Here is a 15928-nt window from a genome sequence, read left to right as displayed (position 1 = left end):
CACCGGGAGCAGCTCTCATCCCAGATCACAAATCGCTTTCCCGAGGAGCTTTTAGTTGCCAACGCTATCAGTACCCAAGCAAAATTCCTATTACTCTCCTGTATCACCTTTAATTACCCCCACCACCCCAAAAATATCCCTCAATTACCTTCCGGGCAGAATTATGCATATTTTTAAAGTTCTCCTAGGGATATAACACTAAACGTTGGGTTGTTATGGTTCAGTGGTTTAAATTACAGTGTACTTAATTAAAACAGCGTAAAAAGCTGTCAGTATTCCATATAATTTGAAAGACTTTGATTAGGATTTTTTTTTTTACTGTTCAGCGTACTTATCTTTCCCGTTACAGTGCTGCTTGCGAGCTCCTTGCTTTGGAGTGATGCATCATCTCCTGGCACTAGAGTAAGTGTGCAGCAAATGCGAGCTCCTAGCAAAAGAAGGCGAGGAGCACCAGCATTTCTGTTCCCATGCTTTCAGGGGGGGGTTGAAAGCAAAGTCCCAGATTAGCTCTGCATCTTCTTGTGCTCTGGGAGAGCTGTGTCTACACGCGTGCTGCAGGGGGACCGTTGCCTCAGCACACACTGCTGACAGCCCGATTACTGTGAAATGTTGCGCTGGGAGCTTAGCAGTACACTTAAGGATTCTTTTTTATGTAATGCGTGCTTAGTGAAAAACCAACGGTTTGCTGGTACTTGCTCTGTGAATGCCTACGTTTTTATCGAGGCTTTTTATTGCAGCCGCACGTGAAACCGTAACTGTGAACAGGAAAATCTTGTTTAGCCACAGGCTAAACATCGAAGCGCGGAGATGCGGATAAGCTTAAAATCCTGTTTCACTTTTTAGGTGGTAGGCCTAAGCAAATGTTTCTTTAAAACAGACAAAAGCACACGATCAGAACTCACCCTGGTTTTTGTTGGGTGTTGTTTTTTTTCCAGTTCAGGGAGTTTTCAAAGCTATTTGCTTGCTGGAAATGTGCAGACGCATTCATGCTTGCTTGAAAAATTATCTCGTTTTTAAGTAATGACTTGCTGGTAATTGTTATCTCCTTCTAACTCAGCCTCAACCACACAAACGTGCCCTGATCCACCGGGCCTGACCCTTCCCACAAAAATGGATTATTTCCTCTTTATGATGTGGCAAAAATATGGTACATGGGAAATATAAAAGGGAAAGGATGAGGTCTGAGCATCAGCTGTCCCACTGATGCACTAATGGTGACAGTGAGCTGACAGTACAGCTTCAGGAGTAACAGACAGAGAAATAAACTCTTTGCTAGCTATTTTTGTCAAAATATCGATCAAAACACACGCTGTTCTGCGTTTATTTTATCCTGTGAAATCACAGAAGAGTTGGATTAGAAAGGACATCAAGGGTCAGAGAGCCATGGAAGGGCTGGGTTGGAAGGGACCTCACAGATCATCCAATTCCAGCCTGTAATATTTTTTTTCTACTTTTTATCTGTTCTCCACTCACTACTGAGCTAGGGCTGTAGACATGGAGGTGCCGTGTTCTACCTGAGCTTTGGATCATCCATCAGCTTCTACCATTGAGGCAGTACAGTGGGGATGACTGGGATTTGCTCTGCGAGGGCGCAAGGGTTCCCACTGCAGCAGGAGCAATGAGGATGATAGCTTGCAGGTAGGGAAAGCATGAGAAAACTTCCTGGCCCTTGACTGAAGATGTGCTGGAGAAAAAGGGCAGGTGCCCCAACGATGGCAACAACGAACGGCTGCATTCCCAACACTGGGAGAGTTTATCATTGCGACTTGGACAAAATATTCAGGAGCAAATTATCGCTGAGCAGTTAAATCTTGCTTAAAAATGTGTTAACAAAAGAGAAAAACATGTAGTCCTGCGATCCAAAATCAATGCACAGATGATGAATCTTGAAAAGATTCTGGTGAAATGAGGCAGCTCATGTAATTATAGTTGTATGTTTACTGACACTTCAAGCACCTTGCATCGCTGGGGATGGGAGAAGCAGTTTTGCCATCAGAGACTTAATGTGTAGAAGGGTGGTCACCTGTTCTAAAAGGTCTAATTGCCTGGGCTGATTCCCCCTTTAAAGTAATTTATATTGCTGAAAAGATGACTCCCTTAGGGGTATATTCTTTGGAACTGTTGCTAACAGAGAAAAGATTTTTTTCTATCATTCAAGTAGAGAAATTCTGCCCGTTCCCTGGCTGCAGCTGCCCTGCTCTGCCTGGAGCCCTCTCCCCCCATGGGGACCCCCTGGGCACAGAGTGGCCGTGACATGGGGAGAGGGCCTGGCAGTGCTGCGCCGGGAGCCGCGCCACACCGGCAGCAGACGCCCTGCAGTGAATCTTAATTAGGCATATGCAGATAGCTCAAAATCTGCTCAAGATGGATTATCTGAATGAATACTAGTAAATTATCCTTTTATTATCCTTTTAGTGTCCACTGGGGAGATTGGATTGGATAGCAGGCATCTGATACTTTTACTCTCTCGAACGGGAGTGGGAAAGGAGAAAAGTGATGAGAAAATGGCATGCAGGGCACTTGGAGTCTGTAGCAGAATGAGGGGAGCAGGGTGCAGTTGTGGACAACAGGCTGTGCAGGCCTCGGGCACCTAAAAGCATTCTTGAGTGATCTGGAAGTTGTGTTTTGGAAAGGATGTTCAAGAGGTGTCCCAGCCAACTCAAGAGTTATTGCAATGCAGTGGCAGCGATCTCTGGAGGTGTTCAAGGTCAGGTAGGATGAGGCCCTGGGAAACCTCATCTGGTGCCTGAAGTAGTGACTGGCAACCCTGAGGCAGTGAGGTTGGAACAAGATGGTCTTTGAAGTCCCTTCCAACCCAAGCCACTCTACGATTCCATGAATGCCAGTGTCCAGAGAAGGTTTTGGTTCATTGCTTGGGCATCAAACATCTTGAACACAGGCTGTATTAGTGTACCACATGTGGAGCTATTTAATGGTACCCAAGGAGTCCCAGAGGTGCTACCACACCTTTGTTAACGTGTAGGGCGATGCTGGGAACCCTCCGGTGTCACCATGGGCTCTGTGGTGTTTTCCTCCCATCCTAAATCTGGAGAATAATCCCTAGGGCATGCCCAAGGGATTTTGCTCAGAAGCATTTAAATACGTAACATGCTAAAAGTAGGGTAAGATGCTGCTTGCTTTCTTCCAAAAGAAAACTCCATATGGTCCCCGTGGGAGACAGTGGAGTCTCGCGGCTGGATGGGAACGTCTCACTCGCAAAGTGATAGGAGTGTCAGTGTAACCGAATTCTTGTATTATAGCCCCAACAATCAGGAGGAAAAGATTTTTCCCAACTGCCCATGTGAAAATTAGAAGGGGTGTGCCGGGGGAGGAAGCTGCAGGCTCGGCTTTCTCATTTATCTATGTGCAAACTCAGTAACCATGAATCTAACATCCAGCACATTTCCTGCTGGCAGTTTTTGGTGCCCTGCTTGAAGGCATTGTGGCTTGAAAAAATAAAACACAAGTGCCTTTTAAATTTGTTTTGATTGTACTCTTTTTTCTTCTTTTTGCTTATGTTTTACAGCCAGCATGTGCTTGTGCCAGAGCAGGAGCTTCTCCCCTTGGTTTGCTTGTCAGAACTTACCATGCTGGAGCTGCTTGGCACCAAGGTGTGATTGCACAAAGGTGGTGCCCGGTACTTTTAGTCATCTTAGATAGCAATAACAATGCAGCGTGCCCAGTGGTGATTTCTAGGTGCAGCTCTCCTTACTTAATTTATAATTAGCAAGGTGTTGATGTCTCTTCCTGTATTCCTCCTATAAGCAAACAAAGAAGCATAGGCTGCAAGCGTTCTCATGTCCACAGAAAAATAACTGTAAAATGCCTGACTTCTGCTCCTCAGCAACTCCTATGCTCTTTTGCTCTCACCCTTTCCTCCAGCCCTATCATCTAACAGGCCTTTTCAAGTATGGCTTGAATTTTGAGTGCATTTCTGAGCCTTTTATTCCATCATAATTTATTTGCTCAGCCCCTCAGTGAGCTCGGCACAGCGGTCAGCACAGCTGCTGGAATTCAGTTCCCCAACGTCCAGCCGCGCCAAGCAGGGCGAATTCCTTCACAGACTATTTATCCAGATTGCTAATTCCCTGCACAGATGGCTCTGCATAAGACTGTGTGGGAGAAGAGTGGCTTTTTAAGCCAATTAAATAGAAACCTTGTCCAAGACGGATTTTCGAAATGCTTATGCATGTGAATTCATGACGTATTGTACTGTGTATTCTGGCAGAGCTACTTCTCTCGATAGGAAGAGATGGAGTGATGTGCAGAATTTCCTTGGGTTGTTAAGGTCATTTCTGATTTAAGAAAAAAAAAAAAGAAAGAAAAAGGGGAAAAAAAAGAAAAGTCTCAGGAAAGATCTTCCCATTTGTCAGTAGTTTATGTATTTTAGTATATTGTGTACATCTTACATAGGATGAAAAGTCTATTGTCATTTCTGTCAATTAATTCTCACTGTCACGCTCATCAGAGTGCCTCTCAGTGTGTAAAGCAAGCTATGATTTGTAATACAACAGATGAGAGGAGGAGAGACCAGAGAGTAGGGTATTAAATAACATCCAAAGGGGAAAATACTAGCTAATTACATTAATACTTCTTTATTATTACTGCGGCATTTGGGCTCAGTAATCCAAAAAGCTGCAGTAAAAATCCACCCAGTTCAGGGAGAGAAGTCAGCACATCAGAAGCATCCCTATTATACCCTTTGTAATGACAGCAGTGGTTGAGTGTGGGAAGAACGAGGAGGGTCGGTGCATTATATACTGTAAAGGCTTGATTCTCATCCCATTAAATTAACTTTGACATCACCACAACTGACTATATTAGATAGAATGAAGCTTGGGGAAAATAATTTTAGTATTTCTAGCTCAGGCAGAAACTTCTGCAAGAACCTCTGCAATCCTGCCAAGAGGTAAACAAGAAAACAGCATTTGCAGTACTGAGCTGGCCCCAGACAAACCATCTCCCAGCTGGACGGCTTCACCCTAAGGTGCTGCAAGTGCATTGGGTTCAGGAACATTGCTGCAGACAATCCATGGTTACCTCAGGTCAAACAAGACTGTAAACACTCAAAGAAAAAGCCTAAAGTACCATAAAAACTCTGAGCAGGAATGACGACTACTAGGCTATTGTTAACCAGGGATTAAACTGACCACTTGTGGATATGTATCTTTTATAGTAGTGGCATAAATTACTCTTAAGTGCTGTATTTCACCTTACAATTCTCATCTCCTGTCTGGAAAATCAGATACTTTCCATCAGACCTTGCTCAAACAACAAACATGACCCTCTCCACATCAGCCCATCTGTTCCTGTATCTGATACAGCGTTATTAAAGTGTACTACAGGTCTATGGTGCTTGTATGACTCTCCAAGCACTGAGATACATGCGTAATGGTCTGGTGTGGCTTTTATGTTACCTATAGCCACTGGTTAATGCTTGTTCTTGTTCTTCACTTTCCTTTTGTTTTTTCTTCATTCCCTCATCCTCTCATCTTTTCATTCTGTATCTGTTAAGACAGATGTCAAAGGAATGTCAAAGGAATATCCGTTCTCTAGAAGGCGTTAGAGTCTCAAAATAATAATCTAAATAGAATAATAATAATAGGACAAATAATAGGGATGGAGCTAATTGGTTGTTTAGAACAGTTTTCCAATAAGCACATCATAGGAAGGTAACACAAGACCCCTTCTATCTTTATGGAAGTCTGTACTCCATGTTACTGCTGCAGCAGTGACAGATTTAACGCCGTAGGAGGCCTGGAATTAGTAGATTTCCGGGAAAAGTTTATTATATTTGTTCCTTTTAGTATGATGTCAGCACAGTGATGTGTGGAGTAATCTGGCAGATTCCTTGTGCAGCTGTTTTTAAGCAGATTTAGGCTTACAGGGAGCAGCTCTCATAGGAATCAATTCCTACAAGATATATGTGAACACAAGTGAAGTCAATGATGCATGTGTGTGTTTTGTAAAGTAAATATCTGAGACATTAAATAACTTTTACATTTCAAGTCTTGTGGAAAAAGTCAGCTTTTCACTAGGCAGGTTTATGTGAAGATTCAATGAGTTCATTGAATCATGGAGTGGATTGTGTTGGAAGTTCCATACAGTTCCAAATCCCTTGCCATTCATTCTCTTTCTTTTTCTCTACTCTTCTTTTTTTTATTTTTTTAATTAAATTTTTTTTATGTTTACATGCATTCTGTCCTGAGAATAAAACTTTTTCTCTTCTTCTTCCCTTCTCTTCCCTTCTCTTCCCCTCTCTTCCCCTCTCTTCCCCTCTCTTCCCCTCTCTTCCCCTCTCTTCCCCTCTCTTCCCTTCTCTTCCCTTCTCTTCCCTTCTCTTCCCTTCTCTTCCCTTCTCTTCCCTTCTCTTCCCTTCTCTTCCCCTCTCTTCCCCTCTCTTCCCTTCTCTTCCCTTCTCTTCCCTTCTCTTCCCTTCTCTTCCCTTCTCTTCCCTTCTCTTCCCTTCTCTTCCCTTCTCTTCCCTTCTCTTCCCTTCTCTTCCCTTCTCTTCCCTTCTCTTCCCCTCTCTTCCCCTCGCTTCCCCTCGCTTCCCCTCTCTTCCCCTCTCTTCCCCTCTCTTCCCTTCTCTTCCCTTCTCTTCCCTTCTCTTCCCTTCTCTTCCCTTCTCTTCCCTTCTCTTCCCTTCTCTTCCCTTCTCTTCCCTTCTCTTCCCTTCTCTTCCCTTCTCTTCCCTTCTCTTCCCTTCTCTTCCCTTCTCTTCCCTTCTCTTCCCTTCTCTTCCCTTCCCTTCTCTTCCCTTCTCTTCTTCCCTTCCTAGCTCATGCTGCGGATTTGTGTGATATATGTCAATTTCTCAGTGGACTGGTGGAGATGTTGGAAAGGGAGGAGTCCTACAGGAAGGCCTGTTGACCTGGAGCTGTTGATTGCAGTAATTAGGAACGAGTGGCCTTTCTGTGCAGCTATTGACTGACTCACTCAGCTGTTTCCCCTCTGCAGTGCTCTGACCATGCTCTGGACACTGCTGAGACTGCCAAGGTCTTGGGTAGAGGGGCCCAGTTGCCTCTGGCCCATTTCAGTAGGGCTTGGGTAGTGAACTGTCCACGTGCACGCTGCCAGTGGAGAACATGATGAGTGGGAGCTAAGAGCAAAAAGGATCAGCACAGTCTGCCCATCTCTGCCTGGTCTGACAGGAGCAGCTCAGCACTCATCAGCCCTCGGGTTGTCGTCCCTAACTTCCTCAGTACCCTGCATTACACATGCATGTGCTGCACCATCATTTACAGCTGCAATGAGAAGGAACCAGATCAGATGAGTCTTTGGGAACAGGGAAGGCATAGGACAAACACAAAAATTAAAACACTTGGGAATAAGGTAAATACTGAGAGTAAGAAGTGGGAATGAGGCAAATATTGGATTAAGACAAATGCTGCTGCAGATTCCAATGTCAATTCTGACAGAGATAGAGAAGTTTGGAGTGTGTTGACAATTGAAGATGAAGGGCTAAGACAGGAGGCAAAAAATCTTTCGGACTTCGGTTCTGTGTCGTTGTATTATTTGACTCAGCTGACCTATATTACTCAGATATAACCAAATAAACTTGAAGATGAGCAGTGTGCTTGAATGCATGACACTACAGCAAATTAACTTGCCTTTTTTTACAACCAGAATCCAGCAGATGTGGTAATCTTTGCCTCTCATCTGGAGGCTCCAGGAGTTTTATAATTCATTACACCAGAACATTTTCCAGATATTCAAAATCCTTTATATGATAACAAGATTAATAATCTGTTTAGTGGAATGGGAAGTACAGACACAGTACGCAAAACGTATGAGGAGAATATCTGTAAAGTCTGTTTGTTGAAAGTGACAAATGCTTAAAAATTTATGTAGAAAGTTTGTGGTCTGCTTCATATGAGGGTTATGAGCACACCTTGGAAAAGTCTCATCACTGGACAAAGCCAGAGTTTGTGAATCTCATTCACCTACACCACTTTAATTTTTCATGTACTCCTTTTGCAGAACCACAATGAATTTGACCGAAGTCAAACTCCACAATTTTTTGGTTAGCCACAGATCTTACTATTGAAAAGGACAGTAGTTCCTGAGGAAATTGAGTGCCCAGAACTGGAAGTGTGGCTTTGCTCTGTGGATAGAGAATTATTTGCAGGGTTGTACCATGCTTCAGGAAAGGCATACTGACAGTTCTCTGTGAGCAGATTGTACAAGTACTCTGAACTTTAGATACTAAGGTCAGTTTTAAAGGCAGGCGGGCTGGAGCAAGCTGCAGCTCTGCTGGTCAAAACCCACCCTAGCCCATACCTGAACCCCACCAAAGCTCTCACAATTCTCCTCAGCTGCATGGCTGGATGGGATTAAATGAAACAGGCTTTATGGATGGATGGGATTACATTAGGGAACCAGCAAATCCATAAGGTGCCATAAGGCTTAGGGCCTCCCACAGGCAGAGGCAATCGCTTTCATAAATCAGATATTTGTACCAGTCGTTTAGAAAAAGAAAGGGTGACTAATGTGCTTTATATCAGGAGATGGGGAGACATGGCTGGAAGATATTAAGGAAAAACAAAACAAGAGAATATAAAGGCAACGTTGTCAACTTTTTTTTAAATTGGAAGTGCTATGCATACTCTTTCTTCTCGTTATTTTCAAATGAAGAATGAATATAGTAGGAATATTCCTAGCAGGAGTGATACCTGAACAACAAAACCAACAACAAGATATTCACAAATCCCTTGTTTGCAGAAGAGAAGCAGAACTCTTCTGACCTCTTTCTCTAGTGCACATAAGTTTTTTCTTATGTTCTGTCAGCGGCTGCAATTGGTGCAGGACCCGAGAGCTGCGCTTCCTTCATAGCAGGGAAGCAGCATCTATTTGTGCTGGAATCAAGGCAAGGGATGTGGTAAACCCCAGTGGTCCCTATGGTCTCAACCACTCAAGGAAGATTTCCATCATCATAATACCTCTGGTTGCCTTTGCTATGGCCATGGGACTTAGCAGGTCACTAAATGTTGGGTACTGGCCACAAAAATTACTAATCTGATGGAGAAAATAATCCCATATAATGACTAGAAAAAGAAAGACAACAGTGTTTGCACAAATACAGATATTTAGGAACAGATTTTAAAGATAAAATATTGCATTGGGTCTTACAGAGCACATGGCCGAGTTATCTGCTCAACCCATACGAGAATACAAACAGCAAATACACCTCTACTAAACAAAAACATATCCTGCAATGCAGAAAAAAAAGCGTTGGAAGAAGCGGTGGTCACTTCAGTTTTGGATGGTTCTGCCATTTTCAAAAACACTGTTGTTCATACTCCATATAATCTTTCACAGGAAGGAAATCTCCAGTGCTCTTTATGTAGACAAGAGTATCGTATAAATAAAATATATGGTTATATGGATATTCTCTGACCTTCTTTAGTATTGCCGCAGAAATAAACTGCACAATCAATATAAATAATATTAAGAAGTAGTCAAAGAAAATGCCAATTCATAAAGTTGCATTAAAGACAGGGATTTAAATGAGGACTTGTGAGCCCAACAAGTTGGCTGCTTTTCAGCTATATAAATTAGTCTAATAACCCGTATCTCCCCATAAATCTTGTTTCTCTTTAATTAGGGCATCACTGAGAAATAAAGACAAAAAATTCTGGTGGTCAGGAGCGCTGGATTCTATGGAAAGCAGAGGTGGGAGAAATACACATAGAAATCTTCTTAGGAACAGTGAAGAATATGTTTTTAATAGCTTTGATAAAGGTTTGGGTAACTAAAAATGCAGCAGTGGTGGGAAAAATCTACATGAGGTACTGAAGCTGAGTGAGAAATTGATGCTTTATTTATTAGACTGCAATCATCTTCCTAATATGCTTGAAGATAAATGGTGAGGCATTCTTTCAGCCAAAAAAGCGTGGCAGAGTGTTGCATTTGACATAGTGATTATTGATAGCGATGATAAAGTTCAAAACATCGAACAGTGAAAAACCCAAAAGCAATACTAAAAATGGTGGAGTGGAAGTGGAAAATTATGTGAAATGTTAGGGATGTTTCATTTCAGTACCTCTGCCTCATTATACTATCAGCAAAATGTAAAATACATAGACTAGATAAATGTCTCATTAAGTATTTCACTGCTCATTCTGGGTGCTTGGGAGTGTGCCTGAATAATGAAAAATGTCCAAGTACCTTTACCGCGTGGGGATGGAAGCAGGGACAGCACTTTGTCAAAAGGTGTTGTTAATTCTCTGTATAGACCAATATTGTATGGAAGTGTACGGTGTGACAGAGTGTTATGTCTACATAAAAGCAGGGTGATTTAGAAATATTGTGGGTTTTACAAGGAGAGATCAGGTTCACGTGGGCACAGAACCTGGCCCTGCCCTGGGCTGGATTAGGGGGAAGGTGTGCCAGGCTGGGACAGAGCTCGGGGTGTCCTCTGCCTCAGCCATGGGGATAGACCCTCGGCTGCAATGGATTTGTGTGCAGCTCTGATGACTCTTTGTAGCTTGAGGTTTGGGGAACTGTGATTAGAGCAGGGGTGGCAGATGGGCCAGGGGAGGACCTGAATGTCTTCCCGACCAATTTCTGGTTCTGCACCTGAGATTGCACTGAGAGCAGGTGGACACATAATTTAAACGTGTTTAAAAAACTATATAAAGTGCATATAAAATAATATGAAGTGTATACATATGTGATACTTTTATATCTGAGCCTATAACGTAGGACAAGGTTTTCTGGTATCTATCCAGCAAAACTTAGCACCTTGTTCCCTCTGAGGATGGGACAGTGAGCTGCTGCAGGGCCTGGAGGGGCATGTCAGAGCTGTGCAAGAGCAGAGGGGCAATTCCCAAAGCTGGGATGCAAGGTGTGGATGCTGTGATGCTCAGAGACACTGCAAAAAATCCCACAGCCCAAACCCTCTTCTCCAGCAGGAATGAGCATAAACACTCATAAATCCAGGAGAGCCTCAGGGCTGGAAGTCAGCCTGCAGAAAGCTGCCCTCAGCTCACGGTGCTGCGAGAGCAACTGGAATAAAGGCAGCTGGAAGGTGGGAGTGACAGCAAATACCGTGCGCTGGAATTACGTCGAGCGGAGGAATAGGTACCCGTTATGCGCTTTATGAAGATGCAACATGGTTTATTCTTCAGGGAATGGCATAATAATTAGAATTAATAAGATTTTAATGGTGATAGCCTAAGTGCCAAATCTTCCCAGTAGGAGGTTTTAGTGCTGTATGCCACAGGAACGTTTTCTACTGTGAACAAGCACCGCAGTTAAAATTACCCTATTACTGCAGGAATGGAAACAGAGATGAGGCCGGGCTACCGGCTGCCAGTCACACTGAGCACATCGGGGCCGGCGATCTGTGGGTCCTGCCAGGGTACGTGGGGTGTATGGAAGGGAGAATTGATTCCTAGAAGCACGCTTCTAATAAATGCCTCGTAGATAACCAGCTTTCACAGAATTTCTTCTTTCCCGAGATGGGCTTTAATAGGAACCACGTTCAATTTGTGGCGCTGCGAGGGACCAAAATAATTTGGGATTTTCCATTTATTTCACTATAAACACTCTTAGTGTGGCTTAAGCCCTTACGTAATGCTTTTATAACAAAGAACTTCACAAAAGGGAACCAGTATCATTATTCCCATTTTCTTTCCGATGTCCTCATTCTCTTTAAGTGGCTTACACCGGGTGGGTTGTTATAAAATCAAATTTACATAGCTTAAGCTTTCCTCGCCTGTTATACATTACTTCTGGGTGCATCCAAACAGAGGTTTTCCTTGAGGCACCCAATACTTTTAGCTCATGAAAAAGCAAGATGATTTGGAAACGCTTTGGTGTTTGAATTGGAAATCCCATGCATAGCCAACTTTGGTTTCATCTGTTTGTTTTTTTTCTTTTCTTTTTGGGAGGTGAATTCCAGTGGTGATCATCATGGTCAGAATGCAAATAATAGCCATTGCTATGTATTTTGGTGGAATTAATATTAGGAAGACTTTGCCAGTGAGATATGTAAAGCTGACAGTAATACCAATACTGATAATACCAGTATAATTAGACCAATTCTGGAGATACCAGATCTAAATAGTTTCCTGGTGGAGCAATAGAAATGAGCTTGCAAAGCAATAATGTTGGGCGTCCTGCTGTGGTGCCAGCAGCCCACGTCATTGTGCTTTCCCAGGAAGTATGCTGCTCTCTATTTCACATTTTGCTTTTTCTTAATATTTGAAAAGAAGCGACAAATTCAAACAGGGTCTAAATGCAGTCTTGCAGGTATTTCTTCCCATGGCTCTGTCCAGTGCTGGCAAGTGACAATCCAAATGAAAAAGTGAAATAAGCTTCTTTTCACACCGTGAATGGAAAGAAAACGGAAAGCCACACAGCAAAGTTGGTTGAAGTTCATGTTGTAAGGGAGAGGCAGAAAACCTCTACAAAGTGTGTGTGCTCACTCTTTGGGAGATGGCTTTGTCCCATGCTATGGTCCAGGCTAGAAAGTGAAGCAGCTGAGAGTCGACATAATTCAACTGAGGAGCACAGTGTGTGCCCCCTGTGACCACCCTGCAGGAGAAGCACTGTGGACAGAGCTCCGACGAGCTCAACATGCTGGTGGGTGAGGAGCACTCAAGCTCCAGAGCTGGTGGGATTTACATCAGCTTTCGCTCAAACCTCAAAGCTCTGCCATCCAATCCTTGCTCTGGGTTTTCCTTGAGCATCAATAGCTGTTCAAATCAATATTACTCTGAAAGCACTCACAGTGCTCTTCCCAGAGCTCCCTCATCCGCGTGGTGTTTGCCTGCAGTTCCCGAAGCCAGGCTGCTCTCTCTTGTGAGTACCCCCAGCAGCATTAAGTGGAGCAGCAGCTCCCTCAGCAGCAGCCGGGCCTTTATTTACTCATTTATAACCAAACTCTAAGTTTGCTTATTGCAAAATTTCATCATATAAGATGGAAATGAAAAAAAAAAACCCTAAAAGAATTGTGTGGCAGTGGTAGAGCCCATGGACCCCAGCAGTCAGACCTTCCAGGAACAGAGCTCTGCGGGCAGAGGGGAGGGAGGGAGCAGCACCACTCGTAATAAAGCTGTGTCAATATTAATAAGGCGTGCGTGGGGCTCTGCGGGCTCCTACCACATAGAGCATGGAGCCATGCCAGCTGGTTAAACACCGAGCGATGCGCCACGCGCAGAGCAGGCTTCCCTCTACCCAAATGTAAGATTTGTGAATATCAGACAGCACAAAACCATAAACAAAGGAGCACGAAAAATGCCGATCGCTAATTCGGCTAGTTATATCCTTTATTATGCTGTCTTTCTTAATGTAATGTGTCTCAGCTGCCATCGGGCTGGAATCCATCGTGAATAAGCTGTCAAGTTTAATTGGGCTACACTGTGAAAATACATAAATAAATCCTTTAATAACTAAATAAATCCACCTCTCTCTGAGGCAGAAAGCAGCGGAACGTTCACATTCTGGATTCAGGTCCGTTAATTCCTTGGGTTAAAAAAATAATAACCTGTCAGTAACTACTTCAGATAGGAAAAAAAAAAAAAAAAAAAGGAGTGTTTAATGTGGATTTACAAAACGCACACGGTGGGATGCAGCCCTGTATAAAGTTTCTGGATTTCCCACTGTGTGCAGTCCTGCAGCACAGCAGAGAGCTAGTGTCCGATTCCAGCTCTGTGAGTGCTGCAGAGCCCTGTGTAACCTATTGCTCTTTGCTGTGTTCTACCTGCACGGGCAACAGAAAGCTGCACCTGCAACGGAGAGGTATTTGTATGACATGGTGTGTTCATCAGCCTCGGCTGCCAAAGCTCAGACTGCACCACTGCTCAATCATGTAGCTCCAGAACGCAGCAGCCCTGCAGCAAAGCCCCAATGAATTATTGAGAAGTGCTGAGAATTGCTCCACGCAAGTAAAGAGCAAAATAAGGACCATGTAATTCCTAGATATTAAGGTATAAATGTGGAAGAAACAAAGTCTTTGTGGGGGTGTTTTGTACACAGTAATTGTTTCCTCACTTTAACAAGGTCAGATGAAATAGGAAGACATAAACCTCCCGATGCGCTTCAGTTCCCGTTGTTATGCATTCATTGGTAGCCCTGTATGCCTGATGAGTAAGGAAACATATTTTGTGTACACAAACCCATTGCTGTGGATTGTTTGTGGCTTTATTTGTGTTTCCAGTGGTCAGTACCAACAACTTGGTGCTTATGGAAGTACTGTGGCACACGTTGGTAACGTGGTCTGATTTACACTGCAAATCAGTGGGCATGGGATGTCTATCTCCACACTGTCTGTGAATTACATTTTCCATTTGCCTTTCTTTGACAAGACCTGGAATTTTTGTTTGACTGTGGCAATCAAATGAGCATAGAATCATGGAATTGTAAAACATTAAGGTTGGAAAAGACTCTGAGATCCTCAACTCCACCCACCCCACCGTGCCCACTGCCCACGTCCCTCAGTGCCACATCCCCACAGCTCTGGAACACCCCCCGGGACGGTGACCCCCACTCCCTGGGCAGCTGTGCTGGTGCCTGACCACTATTCCAGAGCCAAAATATTTCCTAATACCCAACGTGTCCACCTTAAGGTAATTTGTCAATGATCCATGATTCACTTAGGCTTTAACTCCACACGCTGCTATCATTTATAAATGAGTTTCCTCCTGCAAAACTGAAACAACTGCCAAAATTTGCATCAGATGTAGTGAGTTTGTGCCTTGCGACCATTTTCTGTTCCTAAACTAATGTGACTTCGTGTGAGGGAGTGGGTAGTGGGAGGTGCTGGGGGCAGCTGAACTGGGCTCCCCTAATCACCAGCACCCAACTCACCAGTGTGAGGAACATCTGAAGTACTTCCCCTCTTTCTCTCCAGTAGACCTGTCCTCTTTGAATTCTCTGTGTGGGGAAAATCAAAGCACAGAACAAACACTGTTTTGATATGGCTTTGAAGATGGTAACAGCTTCTAACAGAGGAAAAGAAGGCTTTGGGTCTGCAAAAAAGCAGTGATTGACATGACATACGGCCCAGGAGAAGTTTACCTCTTAATGAGCTGCAGGTACCACTCAGGGCAGTTCTGCACAACTGAAGCTTTCCTGTCTCCTCATGCAGTTCCCCTCTCTTTAAAGCAGTACCATCTTTGAAAGCAGATGAACACCAACTTGGCTCAGGATCCTGCAGGAGGGACTTCTCTTTCATGAATGTTTGTACCTTTTTGCCACTGTAAAAAAGGGCTGGGATGGGGCAGGAGGGGCAGGATGGAGTAGGATGGGAAATGATGGGGCAGGAAGGGAAGGATGGTGAATGATGGGGAAGGATGGGGCAGGATGGACGTGTCCTATGTACTTGGGCAATGCAGGCTGCTCAGTGGACATGAGCTCAGGGAGCTCTTGTGGAAATTGAGAGAACATTTAACTGGTGGGACTGGTGGCACCAGGCAGGGAGATGAGGCTGCCTTCATTTCTCAGCTCTTGACACCATCTCTGGTGGTCATACATGACTACCTCCACACTGCTCGTGCAGTGATCACTGGTGCATGTAAAGCATTGCAAGCATGGAAAGCAGGCAGTCACGGTATTCTAATTTTCAGTGGTAGCGACAACTCATTGAAATACAGGCATATTTATTTTTATGGTCCAAAATACACTGTTCATCTTGCAGCTCTCGGGTTGACTTTGTTATTCAAAGATGTCTAGATTGAAAATGCATCACGAGTATGTGAGATGTTGTGATGGGATTTGTCCATGTGTCCAGCACTGCGGCATCTGGAGGCTGTCCAGCTATCGTAACACAACACACAGGTGGGTCTATAGTTATGTTTTGAGGTTTAAATCTTTGTTAAACACCTATGCTGCTGTCTGCAGCATCTTCTCACGTCTCTGATGAGATGTCAGAGATGCTGCAAATTTCCTCTCTGGTGTATTGTACACTAACAACGGCTGA

This window comes from Cyrtonyx montezumae, unplaced genomic scaffold, assembly GCF_038088225.1.
Source record: "Cyrtonyx montezumae isolate F1298 unplaced genomic scaffold, pur_monq_1.0 scaffold_7, whole genome shotgun sequence".
Classification (NCBI taxonomy): Eukaryota; Metazoa; Chordata; class Aves; order Galliformes; family Odontophoridae; genus Cyrtonyx; species Cyrtonyx montezumae.
Note: the sequence above shows the minus strand (reverse complement) of the source record.